The sequence below is a fragment of the Pteronotus mesoamericanus genome, unplaced genomic scaffold (assembly GCF_021234165.1).
Source record: "Pteronotus mesoamericanus isolate MK-2021 breed Mesoamerican mustached bat unplaced genomic scaffold, CSHL_Meso_final contig_291, whole genome shotgun sequence".
In the NCBI taxonomy this organism is placed as follows: domain Eukaryota; kingdom Metazoa; phylum Chordata; class Mammalia; order Chiroptera; family Mormoopidae; genus Pteronotus; species Pteronotus mesoamericanus.
In genome coordinates, this window is record NW_026555124.1 from 7011349 (window position 1) to 7029989 (window position 18641).

Sequence of the window (18641 nt, forward strand, 5' to 3'; positions counted from 1 at the left end):
GAAGAACTTGAAGCTGGGAATAGTTGTTGGTTGACAATGAAGAATGTTTGACACATATATTACTGTCTTAACTTCTCTTAAGATGAAATATTTACATCCCACCCCTGATACCTTTTTTTTTTTCCCCATGTGGAAGGAGTTTAACTAATGTAACCTCTTTCTACACTGTATCCTTTTACTTACCCTGCCCCATATGGCATGAAGTGGTTTGGTGGTTGGGTAAATTTGGGAAGAGTAAATAGGCATCAATGAGTAATCTGCTTTTTAGTGGAGCTAACTAGAGGGAACACGTGTCCTATTGCTCCACCACAGGAAATCTGTGTCTCAGTGGGGAAGCGGTGTGAGAATACGAAAGTCTTCTTCAGTCTTCAGGTGTTAAGGCTGTTTGACTAACTCCAGCCAATCTTGGAGTTCAGTGTTAGAAGGCCCACTATGCTCTGACACCCATACAAATTTTCCTAACTCTTCTTTTATAAGCAATAAAGTTGATGATAGCTACCTTCTATATTAAAACTTGAGTAGGAAGAGGAGGCTGTTAATATTAATTCTCCTAGAAGGCCTCAACATTTGGTGCATTGGCTAGAGGTGCTAAGAACTAAACAAGGAGAAGAATTTTGGAGGAAGAAGTATATTAAGGAAGATTTTTATGAGCTCTTCACTATATCTTTGGAACTTGAGCTTTTGAATGTTATCATCGTGTTCTGACCTTAGGGGGTTTTAGAGGCTTATTATCAATTTGTAGTTGTTACAACTTGACCTCACATTGCCAGCTACATTAAGGTTGGCTTAATTTTATGAGGCTGTGCAGGCCTCACAAAAGGGTCTGGCAAAAGCAACCGAGCGAGCCCCAGCAGAGGGGCATGGCTCACACGGCTGTCCTCAGCACAGGTGCATGGGAATCACAAAGTTGACTGGGCAAAGTTTCTTTGCTCTGCTATACAGGTGGCCTGGATGGGCTTCTAACAGTTATATGGGAGCATAGTTTAATTCATAGGCTGGGCTTTTCCTAACAAACAAATCTGTGACAAATATTTATACTATAGAAAGAAGTGAATCTTTACATGTATCCTTGGTATTAGTGAGTATAAAATATTTGCTGCATTTAGACATTAAGGAAGCAAAATTCCTGTAGTTCTATGATTCAAAGTTCACAGAATCTAATTTAAAGTCTTAATGTCAGGAATAGATAGGTACTGCCAGATGACAGTTCCAAATTCTACCATATATTCAGAACTAAGGAGAAACTCTTGGAGGAATTAGTCTTATCTTTAAGGCAGCTTTTTAACATATGCAAGAATGAATAATTCTCAAAAAAATTAATGTATATATTTCAAGATGATTGAATTATTATGGATGGTATGCCTGTGCCCTAAAGAACATTTCATAGTATTAAAATTAGAAAGTGGAAGTCAGATAGTCCCCTGAGGGCATAGGCAATCCCTTGGAGCAGGAGTCAAACTACAGCCAATAGGCCAAATCAGGCTGCCAACTCTTTTTTTTTTTTTTTTTAAATAAGGTATCATTGGAAGACAGCCACACCCATTAGTCTAAGGTAACCTTCTTCCACAGTGGCGAAGGTGGGTACTTGTGACATACAGACACTGATGCTGATACTGCAGACCACACTTTGAGAACCCATTTCCCTAAGCACAAGCCTCAGAAGCAACAATAGCAATGTCTATAATTTGCAAAGGGTGATTTGCAGTTAAACCAAATGTGGAGATGTGGTGAAAGCCTTAGGCCCAAGTGTCTATCTCAAGAAGTGGAGACAGCAAGTAAAAAGTAGAGCAAATAACATAGCAGGAAACAATAGAAAATAATAATAATCAAAGAAACAGTATGTCATTAGAGCTCACTCTTTTTCAATACTAGGATTCAAAAATCATGTAGCTCCTAAAACAAACAGACATTAAGAAATTTCATATATACTGCATGAGAAAGGATTTCCCCATCCATATCCTTGCCCCATACATGGTATATGCATTGAAACAAAATGAATCATGTATTCTAGTTGATTTTTCTCAATTCATTTTTTGAGTGGAGGGGTACCAAATTATTTCATTTGAAGGAATGGCACAAATGACAACATAAATAAGTGTTCTAGTACAACTTTTTGAAAGGGTAAACATAAGCCCAAAATGCACACATTGCATTGGTGACTACAGAGAGTCACCTGGTGCCTATGAGGAAGCCAGTCTAGGCTTAGCTCTGGATACCAATGTCTCCCAGGGTGCACTTGTAACAGGCACCAGGCTAAGGCAGCTTCTAGGGATGGGAACTGGGGTGGGGGAGGGTCAAGGAGAAGTCAATTGCTTCTCCTTCAAGTTGGTTACAAGGTCACCTGATTTTTCAATGGCTTTCACTTACCTGCTCCTTGAGGCCCTGAGCGTTGTTTTGTCAATGGCCAGTCTGAGCAGATTCAGTAGCGCAGTCACCAGTTTTCAAGTGCTACGCAGACTCGGTTGCCTTTAGCTGCGGTACTGCCTCATCACAGAGCTCTGATTCCTCCATATCCTCAAGGAAAATTTACCCACCTCCTTCATCTACAGCTTCATTGGTTTCTCAGTGCGTTCCCTCTCCTCATGAGATTGGCGAAGACAATACTGGACAAAGTCCTCAAAGGCCCAGCATCACCGACAAAGTTGGAGGACACAGACAGGTACCTGCAGGACCTCCGCTGAAAGCTGTTGATGGTGGTTGGTGATGCCGGACTCAATGGCAGCAAACAAACGACTCACACACCTGATGAAGCAGGAAACTCAGCCTGCTGTTTACAGGGAGCTTCTGGCCTCTCCTGCCATCTTCGTTCCCCAGTTTGGGATTCTAGAGATTTTGGCATGACCAGTGATTAGCGTCTCAGCAAGACTGAAAGTGTCAAAACCTCCACCTCCTTTTGAGATGCCCTTTTCAACAGTAATGGCTGACTTCTGGGAACTTGGCTATGTTGGGAGTGGCTCAGTTTTCTCAGTATATGAGTGCAGGGGTTGGTGTTCCTCAGTCACATATGCCCATTGCTCATTTACTGGTGAAATATATCAGGGAACTGACATGGCAATTTGTGACCCCAAAGGAACTACGTTCCTTTCCTGAGAATGCTAAAAAACCCCAATTCCACATGGCCAAGGTTTTACTGAAAAAGACGGGGTTTAGACTTTGTAAGAAATTGGAGTTTTGGACTTTATACTCAACAGGGCAAAACAGTTTGAGTCTAAATATTAAGGCATTGAAACTTTACTATTTTGGGATTTTTATCTTGCAAGGGGGTTTAACCATTCTCTCTCTTGGAATTTGATTGTGAGGGAATGTTTTTAGTCACAACAGGATGTTCCTATGGTGTGGGTATATTTTTATTATTGGAATACATTTAATGTTGCAGAATTTCTGGAATGCTGTGTGGACAGTTGTTCGCTATAATTTAGGATAGCAAACTGTATAGGCAATGAATTTTTACTCCTGGGTACAGGTTGGCCTTGGAACTGGTTTAGATAATACATTTCTTCCCATTGATTTTGGTAAAACTCAAAGTGACTACCAGTAGTCACAAGATAATTCCCAAGAGCAGTGGTTAGTAATGAAGAGGGAGCCTGATGAATGTAAGGGTGCTGTTTCCCTGTTAGACCACTGGTCCACTCTCCCAAAGAGGTCAGCCACACTTCTGCTGGGCTATAGGCTTTATGTAAAAAAAAAAAAAAAAAAAAAAAAGAAAAGCTTACTAGGATTTGAGGGAAAAAGGGAAAGAACCCTCACTTTTCTCACTCTTCATGTTTCCTGACTAAAAAAGAAACGCCGAATCTCCATATCCCTTTTACTTACTGCAACAACTCAGGGGCATTGGGTGAGATACCTGACTAGTAAAATGGGAAGAAAAAATAGATTTATCTGCTAGTTGCTCAGCTCAGAGCTACTACTTCTTCCTTTTAGAATTGAATTTGATTTTTTTCCAGAGGTTGTTTTTGTGTCCTCTAACCATGAGAGACACTGGGTGGGTAAATCTGCCCAGCTTTTGGGTTAGTGTTAGGAGTCCATTTAGTCCTCACAACTAGGCTATGGCCTTTAACTTAGTGTTAAGAGTAAACTATAGTACTTTGACCTCCACATGGCACTCTGTTTTTCTTCAAAATATGTTTATAAACTAAGTGGTAAAAAAGGATGCTAATTTGGGGAGGAAGAGAAATCTTCCCTCAGAAAGTCTTTCCTCCTTATTACATTACTTGTTTTTTTTTACTTCCTAGCAATAATTTTTCTATAGTGAAGAGACTGTCAATTAAAACAAAAACAAGTAGTGGGCTACTCTGTGGAGATTTACTTTATAAACTTTTTTCCACAATAAGGGAAAGTGTCAGCCTAATTTTGAAAACAGGTGTGTACATTTACATTACATAAATTATTCATTTGTTAATATATGGACTTGTAACACATGAGAGTAAAAGAAGTCTAAAATATTCTTCATCCCATGCATTACACATTAGAAAATAGTTTTTTCAGAAAATACTCAACAGTTTCTCTTTATAGTAAGCAGCAGAATAAAACCCAATAAAAAAAACTTTGAATTTATTTTGTTTTTTGTCATCACCTTTAGTTAATGGTATGTAGGTTTCAATTTCTAAGCATATAAAATATGGTTTGGCTGGATTGAATGTTGTTATTTTGATTTCCTTTGCAAAGCTTAAAGTATGTTACCCTTCCTTTTCTTTTATTCTGGGTATTTTTGTTCATTCACTCATAGTCATAGTTCTTCCCATACCTCAAAAACACCTCGATAGAGTCTTTGGCCCTGTGCCCATATACCCTTACCACCCCGGAATCTCTCCTGCTCATCCTTTCTTAAGCCACTGATTTTTCCTTCCTAAACAGCACTATGGGATAGTTACTACTTGTCCCAATCAATTTGTTATTTAATATTTTAATTGGTATCTTTATATCCAATGGTCATATAGCATGAGTTGAAAATTAATTGCAGGTTTCTTAAGATAAGCACCACTTCTTAACACTTTGTACATCACTCAAAACATTGTTTTGCAACATGCAGGAGATCGAATACTTTTCAATATACCCATCTTTCCTAACTGGGAGAAAGCATATTAAAGGAAGATAAAGTTCACTTTTGGAGCTTATACCAGGGTACAAAACACTTTATAATGTGTTTATTTTCTAAAATATATAACATTTATAGCAGAAATTAAGACTAAAATGTGGGCAATTCACATGAGAGCAATTTTAGATATTTTTCATGTATCTGAAATTAATAAGTCCTATTTAAGAGTCACAACTATCTTTTTTTCTTGGTGTGTACTCCTTTGCTTTTATTTGTAAAATCAATTTTATTGATGTATAATTAGAATATAAAATGCATCCATTTAAAAATATACTTCAATTAGTTTTGAATTATAACCCGCACAACAATCACTTTATTCAATATATAGAACTTTTCCTCAACCTAACATTCCCTTGGAGCGCAAACTATCTGTGTACATGGCACTTATATTCACTTTTACATTACATTAATCTGCCATAAAAATAACATATTTTTGGTGTATTTTTAATTTGTTGGGGTTTTAGATTGTATCTTTGTGTAATTTTATCTTGGGGTCAATCATTCTTGGGATTGCAATATGTATACTTAAACTTTTCAGAGTCTATTTGGAATGAATATTTTGCCACTTCAGTGAAATGTAGATACTTTAAAAACATATGTCTCTTTTCTCTTCCTCATTGTAAGTTCTAGTTGTCATGCTTTACATCTATGTACATTGGACATCCTACACATAATGAGACAATTTTTTCTGCTGTTATATATATTTTAAAGAATTCAAGGGGGGAGGCTATTATGTCCACTCATAAATCTAGCATTTCTGTTGCTTTCCCTTTATTCCAAAAGCTCCAGATTTCCTTCTGGTATCACTTATTTATGCCTGGAGAACTTGTTTCAGCATTTCCTTTAGTTTAGATATACTGGTGAAAACTTTCCTTACCTTTTCTGCCTTTATTTTTGTCTTCAATCCAAAAGAATGTTTACATTGTATGTATTATTTTATGTTGATCATTTCTTTTCTTTCAGTACTTTAAAAATATTCTATTACTTTCTAGTCTCTATAGTTCCCTTAAAGAAATTAGTAACTGTTCAAATACTTTTTCTCCTATACATTATCATTTTTTGCCTATTTTCAAGATTTTTGTCTTTGGTTTTTATTACAGAACATTTGGTTATATAGTCTTTGAATTTTTCCTACTTGGTGTTTGCTGAGCCTCTCAAATCTCTAAATTTATACCTTTTACCAATTTGGGGTTATTTCTGCCTTTATTTCTTTAATACTTTTCTATACAACTCTCTTTCTCCTGGACTTCTGAGACCTGTGTGAACTGTGTGACAGCAAACTTAGATTTTGTTTTGTTGTCTTATGGGTACCTGAGGTGGTGTTTCTCTTTTTTTTCCATTTTAAAAAAATCTCTCCTGTTCAGATTAGATCATTTTTATTGATCTATCTTCAAGTGCACTGACTCATCAGTTTTACCATTGAGTACATCCCATGAATATTTTTATTTTTTCCTTATGTTTTTCAATTATAAAACTTTCAGTTCTAAAATAGTTATATTAAAAATATTTCTTATTTCTCTGCAGGAAATTTCTATCTTTCCATTAGTTTCAAGAGTATTTGCCCTTAGTTCTCATAGAATCGTTAGAAGAGATGCTTTAAAGTTTTTTGTCTCTTAAACCCAACATCTGGGTCATTTTAGGGCTGGCTTCTGTCAAATGGTTTTTCTTTTATTTTTTTATTTTTTTCCTGCTTTTATTTATTTTTTAAAATTAATTAATTTATTTTTTTCAAATACATTTGTCTCTGCCTACCCTCCACCACTTTCCCTTGCCCCCCCCAACCCTTCCTCTTTGGTTTTGTCCATGAGTCCTTGTTATATGTTCCTTGACTTTCCCCTTCCCTTCCTTTTCTCCTGCCGCCCCCCCCTCCTTCCCTCTTGTCTCTGTTGGTTTCTTTTCCTTTCAGTGTTGCTGGTCTTATTTTCCTTGTATCTTTGTATTGTTGGTTAGGTTCCACTTATAGGTGAGATCATACGGTATTTGTCTCACACGGGTCAGAATGGCCATCATAAACAGATCAACAAACAACAGGTGCTGGCGAGGCTGTGGAGAAAAGGGAACACTAGTCCACTGTTGGTGGGAATGCAGACTGGTGCAGCCATTGTCGAAAGCAGTGTGGAATTTCCTCAAAAAGCTGAAAATGGAACTGCCTTTTGATCCAGTGATTCCCCTGCTGGGACTATACCCTAAGAATTCCAAAATGCCAATTCAAAAGAACCTATTCACCCCAATGTTCATAGCAGCACAATTTACAAAAGCCAAGTGTTGGAAGCAACCTAAATGCCCATCAGTAGATGATTGGATCAAAAAACTATGGTACATTTACACAATGGAATATTACGCAGCAGAAAGAAAAAAAGAACTACTACACTTTGCGACAGCATGGATGGAACTGGAGAGCATTATGCTAAGCGAAATAAGCCAGGGGGCGAAAGACAATTGGTTTTTCTTTTGAGAGTTTGTCAAACTCTCCTGGTTCTTTTTACATTGATTACTTTTTTGTTGTATCTTGAAATATTTTAAATATTATGTTATGAGATGTTGATCTTGTTTAGACCCTGTAGAGAATACAGTTGTTATTTCTATAGTAAGTAGCTAACCCAGTTAGTTTGGGGCCAGAAATTTCAAACTACATTCTTTACATTCATAAATCAGTGGACATTGATTTCAATGTTAGTTATTTACAAACCTCTGCAGTGCTATTTTTACCTGTCTGCAAACGTATGCACTAAGGGTCCAGTCTTAGACCTAAGTGGTTGTCTGTCTCATAGTTCTTTCCCAGAAGCTTCAGTGTGCTTTTTAAGAATGGATCCATGCACATGCAGCTCAGGGGTGAGCCCATGAGTTCATTTTATGAGCTCAATTCCCACAATTTTATGGGATCCCCTTCTCACACTTCCTCTTCTTCATTCTTTTTCAAACATTCTCCTGAAATGAGTACACCTCTCCCTTCTTGGTTCTTTGGCTACAGCACTGGAGATTTAGTCTTTCCACTCTGCTTCCTGCAACAGCAGGTGAAGAGAAAAGGAAAAAAAAAAAATAATGTTATTTTCTCTACTTTCTATGGTCTCTCTTCTCATTCCTCGGACCAGAAAGAGAAGGAATTACCTTTCTGCCTAAATTCTGTGCAGAGTTCTGAAATGCACACTGCCTTTTAATGTAGGCTGGATAATACAGGAGGAAAAGAAATAGACAAATTCACCTTCAGATCATTTGTACATTCCTTCCTCAATTTTTCTTCCTGATTGACGTTTCAGAGTCCTCAGATAGTTGTATACAGTGGGAGAGACTAGGTGGCATGTGCTTGCTCTGTCTTTGCCAGAACTGAAACATTTGTGGTTTTAAAATAAGATTTATGTCTTCTTTTAATCTGATTACTATGAACTCTCCACCTTATGTCCAAATTAACTTATTTAAAAAGGAAGCAGAAAGGAAATTTCTTTTCCTTCTCCCTGGCCATCAAGTCCCTTTCCTCTCTTTGAGGGGGGAAATGTGGCATGTTTAGCCAGTAAACATGAGTTGTTTCTAGAACAAGAATTCTATTTCTAAAGCATAAATCTTTTCTCTCCTAGAAATCCTTTTTCTGGAAAAGAAATAAAGGAAATGTTCACATTTGGTAGTTTGTTGTATCTTCTTTTTTTCTTCACATTTTCAGAATCAGAGATACCAAAAAGAGGAAAAATAAGATAACTGCAAATAATGTTAGAGAAATGCAGTATGTGATTCCTATAAATTAATTCCCAATACTATCTTCTTTACAGTTAGCACAATTTAGTGTTTATCTATGTTTAAAAAAAAAGAAGGAAAAAGAACGAAACAAAAGTCACATAAATAAAAACACTTGAGAAACTACCCTGGTGAACATTAAAAGAAAATAATTAGAAGTTTGGCTGAGAGTAAATTCTGACTGTAAAAATCACACAGTGCACAAAGCTTGGGTTACCACAAACTAGAGCCTTAGCACAACCCACCTACCATTTCCTTCTTTTCCATCACTCAAATGCAAGTGAGTTCATGATGCTTCATTCTAAAGCCCAAACTAGGTGTTGGTTGTCCGAATAATATTTTTTCAGAGCCTTCAAATGCTTTATCCAATACCTCACACATTAGTTTCCTATCTCCTGCATTAAGTAAAATATATTTTCCTTTCTTGTGCTTTCAACTTTTCCTGGAAAGGTTTATTGCAAATCAAAACCTGAATACAAAATTCCTATTTCCAAAGTTGATTTGCTTTCCATTATGTTAAATTGATGAGATACTAGGAACTGTTCTTCCCACCATCTCTGCATGACTAAATCCTAATATGTAGTAAAGCTCTAATTCCATTAAGCAGTTCCTAATCTTCTATATGCATACAAGCTGTAGAAGTAGATAAAAGCAAATCGTGTCCTGATATTTCCCTCTGCCTCCTACAATTTTGGATGAGTTACTTGACATCACTGAACCTCCATGTTCTCACTTGTCAAACGATTTCCTTAAATGATTATAAAGCTCAAGGACATTTAGACATTATCTACATAATTTTTTCAAATAAAAGCTCTAAAGCTCAGAGGGCCAGAGTGATTTTTCTAATGCACACAGGTATGGCAGTACGGCAGAAATTAGCCAGGTTTTTAATGAATATCACTTTCAAAGGATGAACATCATAATATCCTAAGTGGATAAAAAGATAAGATCAGCAACCCACCCATATGACAAGCAAGTTTTAGTTACCTGGTTGATTTTAATTTACTTGCTTTCTTCCTTCCCGAAGACAGGGCAGGGGAAGGTAATTCAAAGGGATAGTGAATACAATAGCATCTGGGCTGATGGCAAGCAAAATAATTAGGTGATTCTTTTTAATCCTAATATAGTCGGTTGCTGAGGATTTTTACAGGAAGTAAATTATTTTACTGTTAATAAGAGTCAGTCTCAAGATACATTAAATTCTTATTTATCATCTGTGTTTGGCAAGTCATTTCATGTGCCAATTTGCTTTAGTGATCTATTTTTCAATCATCAATACATTGATGCTAATGAAGAAGACTTTGGGACTACCTTCTGGTCATTGGATTGAGCCAAAATCTTCAGTTTTTCATTTGGTGATGTGCAGGTAGAAATGAGAAGGCTGTGGAGTGGATTTGCCATGTACCACTGCTATTATGCATTACTGAATGTGCTCAGGTTCTTGGCCTTTGTGGGTATTCATTTTCAGAGATAGGGTCCCATTTTACTTCTGTGTTTTTCCTGTTATTCACCAAAGTAAAAATAAAACTGCTAACATTTGATTTCTCTCAAGACCACTTTTTTCTTTGGATGTTTCAAATTCAGAGGCACAAGCCTCTCCAATAAGGACTGTTGAGACTTTTTCAAAAAGGCACTGTACTTCTGAAAATAAAGTAAGTTAACATTTCAAGGTAAGAACAAAACATCTGCTGCAAAAACTTCTTTGTGGTTGCTTTTTAAAGAATCATCAGGAGGGCCAGATCTGGGAGAAGATGACGCTGCATCTGTTCGAAATTATTGAGTGTATGGCGACAATCTACACCCTCAGTCTACTTTTACTTTATTCCTTTTAACCGCATTAGCCAAATGCCTTGTGAATTACCCTATTCCCTTCAAAGTCTCAGGAAAGGATCTAAGAAAATTTCTCACAACAAGCTTTAAAGGACTGGTTTAAATTTAATGTTACCCATAAATGATGTGCCTGAACTTAAATAAACAAAACCTCAAGTGGAATGAGTGACTCTTCAGTAGCATATTCAGAGCCATATTTTAAATCTTTATTTGGCAGAATGAAAAGATCCTTAAGATCATACATATTTGTGTTTTTGTAAGACTACTAGATTTGAATTATTGCTTCCCCAATAGATCTTTTTAATGAACTCTTCCTCATTCACTGCCAAAACCATTGCATAATCTTACTCCACTCCCTGTAATCATAGCCAGTTGGATCCCGAGAAGGAAATGCTCCAAGTCTTCGTTTATTAACTTGGCACTAAAAATGGATTGTCCAGCCTGGCACACCAGAAAGAGTTGGGCCAAGCAGATTCCCCTCTGAGGGGGAAACTTCATTTCTTCTCTCACTTCCCCACAGCAATACTGAGCCATGTTCTAGAAAGGTCAGACATGAGGGCAAATCAAGTTTGTTATCATTGTTCTCTCTCTTATTTTTAACTTATTGATTTCTTTGGCTGAGATTTGTTCCCATGGCAACAACACAGGCCACTTGGGTTAAAAAGCTCAGAAAGAGCAATGAAACTTGAAGGGAATCCATTTAGTTTTTGTTTCTACTTGGCATCGTTTTCAGATGCTACCAACTGCCTCATAGGTCACACCATTCTTGAGTCCCAAGAATGTCTTTGATGAATTTTAAGATCGTTTTTATTGCCTTCCCCATTTAGAAAGAGCACTTTGTTTTTCCTGTCACAATAAATACGTTTACTTACTCAGAAGCTTTTATTTCACATACTTTGATTCATAATACTCAGTTATAAAGCCCATAAGGATGAGCAAGGACAAGAATTGCCTTAAATGAATCACTCCCTCTGCGAGGCCTTTGTGTGGGCCATTTTCCCAGTTTAGTCAGTTCCCTCCGTTTGGCCCTGTGCTCACTTTCTCCCATTCTTTAGCTGCATCAACTCATACTGATTGTTTCTCTCTCAGTTCAATGCTCCTTTTGCAGAGAAGCCTGCCCTAGCCACTCAGACTGAACTAGACTGCTTTCTCTGCCCACAGATCCTTTTATTTTGTCTACAAAGCATTTGTCTGTTTGTAATTATACATATTTTTGTGGTTATTTAAATAATATCTTTTTATTTGAGCTTCCAAAAAATAGGGTACCTGGCTGTTGACTTTGAGCTTCCAAAAATAGGATACCTGGCTGTTTGGTTTATCATTGAAATTCTAGCACCTTGTGCAATGACTGACAACATACAGGCTTGATACATATTTAGGTATTAAATGAATAGAAAAGTCTCTTAATTTCTCCATTCTTAAGATCAAGTTGGCAGTTTCTCTGGATATATTGGTCAGTGCAGGCTGCCATAACAAAGTGCTATAAACTGGCTGGCTTAAAAAGCAGAAATTTATTTGTCATAGTTTTGGAGGCCAAGAAGTCCGAGATCAGAGCGTCAGCCACATTCTCCTTTGTATCTTCAGGTAGTGGAAGAGGGAAGGAAGGAGAGAGGGAGGAGGAGGAGAGAGGAAACAAGATATCTTCTTCTTATAAGGCCACCAACCCTATTGAATTAGTGCCCCACATTTAAGACCCCACTTAACCTTTCTCACCTTCTCACAGACCCTGTCCCAAATACAGTCACATTGATGGCTAAGGGCTTCAATGTACAAATTTTGGTAGGGATGCAATTTTGTCCATCCAACTAAGTTAAGCTTATTTGACCTGAAGTTGTCTTAGTCCTTCCAGCAGGTGGTAACATTACTTTATACTTTTCTGTTTTTCTTTTTTGCAAGCAAACCGTTATGCTTTTGAAAGAGAGTATCGTCTTGCTAGACTGTACAGATTTCTCCTTCTCTTTCCCCCCATAAGCCCCTGTCTCTCTGTTGCTGTTTGACTTTCAAGAAAATAAAAATCTTTTTCAAGTTTATTATTTTCTCTGAATTGAAAGTCATGGTGCACGATGCCAACAGAGAAGTGTATGAATATAAGCAAGACTCAGGAATTATTGTTGATGCATTAATATAGTAAACATATTTCCAGTTAAACCTGCAGTGTTTGCTACTGAACGCTCTTTATTCCTCTGTGGCTTTAATTTTCCTCTAGCTCATATCCTTGACTGAAGGTGAACCCTGGCTCTCTATAGTCTGCCTTCATGGAAAGGTCTCATATTTGTCTGCAAGGGCTATATTTAATGTTTAAAATCATTTTTATTACCCTGTACAAGGGAATAGTCTAGAAATGACATTCTTTAATAAACTGCCCTTGACAAACATTATTTTTTCCTTGTAAAAAAAGCTCCTTTTCCTGTTTTTCTTCTTCAAATAGCCATTGGCAATTCTCTGATTGAGAATATGAGGCAACCAAAGTCACTGTTCTTGCCAAGAGAGAGGAATTTATTTTTTAATCCCCCCTTTTATGTAATATTTAATCAAAAGTGCGCCATTTTATATTCTTCCCTATTCTCTTAATTTTGATTTAAATTAATTTTCTGTAATTGATTTTTCAGTTTTCATTGAACTTGCAAATAAATGTAAAAATCTGTTAAAAGAACATTTTAGTCATTAATTCACTGCTGGGTTGGCGAGTCATTTCTGAGGGACTAAGGAAGATGTTTCAGGTAGGAACCAGGTATGTGAACAGTGTACATGAATACTGATTTTGAAGGTCTACAGTGAATAACATTCCACTTGAAAATGCGGTTTCAGGCTAACAATGCATTAATGAGGCTGTCATATTTGACTAGACTTGTGAAACAAAAAATAGGCCTCCTAACTTGCCACTTTACCCTATTTGAATTTCATGGCAGTCTAGATCCTTCTAAATGTCCTTTTTCAATGAAGGGTTTTTACATCTTTCTGATTCATTCAGAGTAGAGCCAGGGGCATTTATGACAAAGGTGACCAGGTAAATGGCAATAATATAAAATAGTATAAAATCACATCACCTGGCTGTGCTGATTTATTCCCTGCCTATATGGATCCATTTATTATTTAGACAGCATAAAGGACCAATTTATCAATTGAAGTGTTAGCACTAAAATGTTATGTATTCTTTTTTACCAAAATGTATTGAATATCCACTCACATGAATGAAGTCAAATTGATAATCTTTTCTACCTTAAAGGATGTTTTAGTCTACCAGGGGAAAAAAAATAGATAATAGGTGAATAATGAAAGACTATGACTACGTGCATACGGATTCAGAGAAAAGAGTGATGACCATCATCCATTGGTGGAAACAAGCTTTCCAACACTGCATCTGAGGGACAGATGAGAGTTGGACAAATGGGAAAGACAGAGGTGTGTATTCTGGGTAGAAGGAAGAGCAAAGGCCTCAACAAAAGAAATAACACAGTTATTTGCTCCCTAAATAGGTTGGAAAGGCAGGACTGGAAGAGAGAACAGAAAGCATTTGATGAAGTTAGGTTTTAAACATTATTCTGAATATCTTGGGGATCTGAAATAGGGTAGCAGAAGCAGAGAGGAGGAGACAGCAGAAAGTTGCTTTGTATAGGTAAAATTGAGTTTACTTGAAAACTTACTGAGGGGCAAGGAACTAGTGGTCAAATCTGAGTCTGTAGTTTCGATCCTGAGTGACTGGGAGGATATGTTCTTCTTAGAGAAACTATGAGATTAGGAGAAAGGCATTTGGAGAAGGAAATTTGGTTTCAGAAGTAAGAAGTCCCTGTAGAATCTCCCCAAACTCCAGGGTTTTAAAGGAATACCTAGGTCTCAGCTAGGGTATAGACTTAATACTTCCAGGTTTCAATCTGAATATGATTGTCAGAATTTCACCTTTGAGAGAAATTTATAAAATCACATTATGCCAGTTGATATCCTTTGTTGCCTTTTACCATTTTGTTAAAAGCCCAAATTATGCCATATACAAGAGCACAGACGCTTCATAAAAACAAACAAACAAAAATATTGAGGGAACAAATCTGGACCAGGATGAAAATGGCAAGTGATGGTGATAATAGTAAACATTGACAGTCAAACTGGACAGTCAAACTGGATTCATCTGATGGTTCTGGAGTGTGAGGATGTAAGATTCCAACGTACCACTTGGAAGGAGTCTCCACAGGATCACTTTAACAAGCCTAGAGAATTCTAACTGGTGTCAGAGTTCTATGTTTTCTGAGGATTGTGGTTAGAATCGAATGTGGGAACTACACTGAAAAGGCTGGGAATGGAGTGTTGGTGTTAAATGGAAGAGTGGTTACCTGCAGAAGAAAAAAGATACAATTGTTGTAATTCCTTCTCAATTTTTTTTAATTTTATTTTTAGCTTTTGGCCTAAACTCCAGTGAAATTTCCTTTTGTTAAGCACAAAGACTTTAAAGAGTACTTGAGTTCTTTTCAGCAAGATTTATTTTATAACACTCAATTTCAATTGTCTTTGAGAAAGTGGTAACAATAGAAGATCAAATAATTTTCTCATTTGTTCATATAATCTGATTGATGGACTAGATATTTATGGTATTATTAAGGTATAAAAGCTATAGACTGTCTTAAAATTTGTTGATCTCTTATTTTTGTCAAGTTCTGAGGGTCAGTGGAAATGTATCTAAGCTCCTGCTCCTCCACTGAGGTCTATGTGTATTTAAAATCTCCATTCTTCTTTTGAGTTCTGCAGCAAGATCCTGAAACCTAATGGAAATAGATCATAAGGTGCTACTTGCTAAGCCTCCTTTTTCTTTCCAATATCTAGTTAATAGAGTTAATCTTAAATTTCATTGCAAATAGAAGAAAAGCTACATAGATCAAATTGAGAAATTCAGACAAATTCTCAACAGATAGTCTAGGTGAGTAGATATCTAAATCCCAGGCAAGCCAATTTAAGAATAATGGGTTAGAAATATGAACCAGTATTAATAATAATAATGGTTAATGATAAATTATAATAAAGCCAGATAAGGATTGTGTGCAACAAAGGAATGTGACTTTACAATGGTAGCTGCCCAGGCTGGTGGCTTGGCACACTTGGCATAATACTTTTTTTTTTGACAGAATATTTTTTGTCAAAGGAAGCATACATTGTTCGGAATGGGGCACTGTGATTTAAGTCAGTGACGTGGGGAAGAAGAAAACTAGAAACAAAGTGATTGCTGCTAGTGAGCTGTAACTCCCTTTTACATTTCATAAATAAAATCATATATATTTAAGTTGTATAACATGATAATTTTATATACATATATAGTGAAATGATTATAGAAGTCAAACTCATTATCACATCTTGTCACAGAGTTACAATTTTTTGTGTATATGTGTGATGAGAGCGCGTGAAATCAAGCTCTCCTAGCATATTCCTAGTATTCAGTACAGTGTTACTAACTAATTGTCATCATGCTGCACATTACATGTCTAGAATTATTCATCTTACATAACCTCACCTTTGAACCTTTGGACCAGCATCTCCTTATCCCATAATCCATCTGGCTACTTTCTACTTCTATGTATTCAATTTTTTGGATTCCACATTTAAGTGAGATCATGGAGGTTTGTTGTCTTTTTTTTTCCGTATCTGGCTTTTTTCACTCAACATGTCTTCTAGGTTCATTCATATTGTTAAAAATGTTAGGATCTCCTTTTTAAGAGTGAATATATATATATATGTTCATATATATTTATGAGCTCATATATATATATGATGTGGGGAGCAAAAGTAGGTTTCAGTTGTGAGTACATGAAACATTTTATTCTTATTTATTATTGTATAATTTTCCATACAAACAACCATAAACCTACTTTTGTTCCACCCTCTGTGTGTGTGTGTGTATATATATAGACATATATATGTGTCACGATTTTTTTTCTCCATCTCTCTTTCAGGGACACAGATTGCTTTCATATCCTGCTATTGTGATATTGATTCAATGAAAATGAGAGCATAAATATTTCTTCAAGGTACTGACTTCATTCCTTTTGAGTACATACCCAGAATAGGTATTGCTGGGGTAGTTCTAGTTTCAGTTTTTTTAGGAAACTCCATAGTGTTTTTCATAATGGCTGTTCCAATTTACATTCTTACCAAGAGTGCACAAGGGCTCCCTTTTGGAACATCACAGTTATTTTTTAATTTTTGATAAAAGCCATCCTAACAGGTGTGAGGTGACAGCTCATTGTGATTTTGATTTACATTTCTTTGAGGATTAGTAATGTTGTGCATCTTTTCATATACCCATTGGCCATTGCATGTCTTCTTTGGAAAAACTCTATTTAGGTCCTTCGCCCATTTTTTAATTGTGTTGTTTGAAGAAATGCATTGTTATACTCATCCAGATAAATTTTTGTGTATGATAAAATTATCAAAGCTTCATATCATGTAAAACATTGGTAATATTGTAGCTGATTGAGCAACTTGAATTCTAATAATTATTCACATTTGGCAGTCAGAGCTTTAGTATGATCTCTTTCAAGTAATTCCCTCATACTAATATAAAGCCATAGAAACATAACTTTTCCTCTGCTGATTCTAAGTGACTAGAGAGAGACATATCGTCAGAAAGATAAATGGCTTTGGTTCTCAGCAAATGTCTCAGTAAAAGGGATGCTTTGCACATCCTAGATCATTCAATTTGTGGTTACTCTAACTACCTGCCCATGATGGTTGATCTCTGACATTAGCTAATGTTGCAAATAGGGGTAGTAGCCAATCCCAGATCTTTTCATTGCCTCTGATGCAACCAGTAGCTGACTTCACAATTCCATCACTTGGTAGCAGCAGGCAAAACAGTAATCATGTGCTTGGAGTGATCAGTAAACATTTTGCCCATGGAGTTGCAGGTAGGGAAATCCTTCTATTCTATAAAAGGTAAAGTATTGACCCAAACACATAAATTATGGAAGTTACCAGGGCCATGTCTTCAGATGTGTATGTTAATTCACAAAGGCAACACCATTTTTTGACTCTACACATGGTTCAGAAGCCAGACCTTTGACTATCAGCTGGAATGGTAAGAGAATGCCAGTTCCTTGCCTTGCAATCTCAGGACACAATTATATATAAATTAATACTATCTTTGCCGTTTAATGTATTGCTTCTTTTGTTATATCTTGAACTGAAAATAATGAAGTTTTGCCTTATTTCAGTAAAAGGAGTTTAAGATAATTACTTCTGATTTTGGTAGCTCAAAAGAGGTAGTATCTTGAGGGGAGGAAATTGGTTAATTACTATTAATGGTATAAAATTTCTTAACAATTTCCTCAGGATATTTAGTCTCTGATTATATCATAGAAAGGTCTGCTATTATGTGGTATACGACAAAGCCTATTTAGGTCAAACAATTAGGGTTCTGGTTAAGAATTAAACCTGTGCTCATGGACTGGGGATAAAATCTCTTAGAACATCAATCTTAGGGTGAAGAGGATGATGAATCCTTTCCTCAGAGAGTATGCTGGAACTCCTAAGAACAATAATGTCACAAAACCCCAAGAGGCGAGAAATAAAAACATTTTTAGTTTCAGAAAACTTTAGGAAAGTAAACAAGATATTTTTCTATTTTACAAAAATGTAGGAGACTTTTCCACCTGACAAAAGTGGGTTTTGCCTTTCAGGATAGCATTTTTCTCTTCTCTTGGTGCCATTTAGAGTATTGGACTATTCCCACTAACTCAGTGATGTAAAGATCTTTGACTCCATCCTTGACCCCTGTCTGCCTTGAGCCTGACCCTGTCATGTGTCTCCCCACTATGGAAATTACCAGCCATCAATTACACTGATGCTGCTTGCACAATCGATAGCATTAAAATCTGAACAGGCCTTTCAGTTTGTTTCTTTGTCCTGCTTTCTGTCTATAGTTAGTATAGATAAGGAAACATTATTAGAAGTGAAGGACAGTATTAGAAGTGAAGTTCTTAAACCTAATCTGAATTTTTTTATTTTTTTT